The sequence below is a fragment of the Choloepus didactylus genome (genome assembly GCF_015220235.1).
Source record: "Choloepus didactylus isolate mChoDid1 chromosome Y unlocalized genomic scaffold, mChoDid1.pri SUPER_Y_unloc3, whole genome shotgun sequence".
Classification (NCBI taxonomy): domain Eukaryota; kingdom Metazoa; phylum Chordata; class Mammalia; order Pilosa; family Megalonychidae; genus Choloepus; species Choloepus didactylus.
The window spans coordinates 612,581-614,065 of record NW_023637626.1 but is presented as its reverse complement, the minus strand read 5'-3'; the positions used below and the strand labels follow the sequence as shown (position 1 = coordinate 614,065).

The 1,485-nt window shown below is 37.4% G+C and overlaps 1 non-coding gene across 1 annotated transcript; it reads right to left on the bottom strand.

The window, feature by feature from the left end:
* Positions 1-278: 278 nt before the first annotated feature.
* LOC119525968 lies at positions 279-382 on the bottom strand. Its single transcript, XR_005215046.1, has one exon. It is a non-coding gene; the product is annotated as a U6 spliceosomal RNA (small nuclear RNA).
* Between the last annotated feature and the right edge of the window lie 1,103 nt (positions 383-1,485).

Sequence of the window (1,485 nt, the reverse complement as noted above, 5' to 3'; positions counted from 1 at the left end):
ACATCATAAGCCTTAACCTCTCATTCCCTATCCCCACGCTGCCCCCTGGGAACCTATAGTCTAGCTTCTGACTCTATGAGTTTGCTTATTCTAATTATTTCAAATCAGTGTGATGATACAATATTTGTCCTTTTGTGTCTGGCTTATTTCACTCAACATGATGTCTTCAAGGATCATAAATGTCACAGATATCAAAACTTCATTCTTTTTATGGCTGAATAATATAAAATTTGGTATATGCATACATCTTCATTTTATTTTTTTAATTTTTTAAAATTTTAAATATGGAAAGCTTCACAAATTTGCATGTCATCCTTGCACAGGGGCCATGCTAATCTCTGTATTGTTCCAATTTTAGTATATGTGCTGCTGAAGTGAGCACCACATTCATTTTAAACAATCTCTTCATATACCAACAGTAAGTCATCAGTCTGCTATACAACCAGGGAGCACAACTGAGAAAATAAGCTTCTGTTTCCCCTCTTCTCTTTAGGAGAAAGTGCAAGGCACATGGCTGCTTTGTTACTCTTTTGCCTTCCATCTAAGGCACTTGAAGAAAGAAATGGATTATACAAAGTAAAGATTCAAATCCATTAACTCAATAGCTAAAGCCAAACTTGGTTGTGAACTACTCACCTGTGGGGAAGACACACTGCTTTGTGCACTAAATCATGCATCTCCCAATCATATTTCCAAATTTGTCTTCTTCCTAATTAAATTGATCACAAATGCATTGTTTCTCACTATGGTCTACCCATTTAGTGTGCATAACTGTCATTGGTAGGGAGAGGGAAGCAGCAAGCACATTAATGACTTTCGTGAAAAGGAAAATCTGTTTGAGGAGTAATTGTGTTTCCCTCCTCCCAGCTATAACTTTTCTACATTTAAATCTTGATGTCTCACCTGGATGAGCACCTTATCACTAGCCAACAGGGGAAGATGGTTTTGTATTTGTATTTGTATTTATATGACATTTTCATACAGTGTTATCTCACACTGCAGACAGAGCAATGAATCACAGGCCTGTAGCACCACTCTACAATGCATCGTGGGACCAGCCATCTTCCACATGCTCTACAGTAGTAAACTAATTAATTTTTCTTAATTTTAATTCATAAGGGAGATTCTGTGGCCAGGGAAGCATGGAAGACTGTGAATGTCTGGCAGTCAGTTTCTCTCAACTTTCAGAAAGTTTGAAATATTAGGAGGACATCACAGAAGTACCATTGGTTCCTCACAATCTGTCTTTTACTGACAATGTAGCTAGTAAAATACCAGGCTGGATGTGGCATTGCAGGTTTTATTTTACTTGAAATATGTGCTTTTTGTAAGCTTGTCACAGAAGAAGGTGAAAACACATAGGTCTGGCATACAATACTACAGAATCACCCAGGGAATTGAATTTGGATATCACAGCTGCTCCTCTTCAGAACAGGTTCTCATTCAATAGAGATACATGATATTTTTTTACCAAGTTCAATGCTC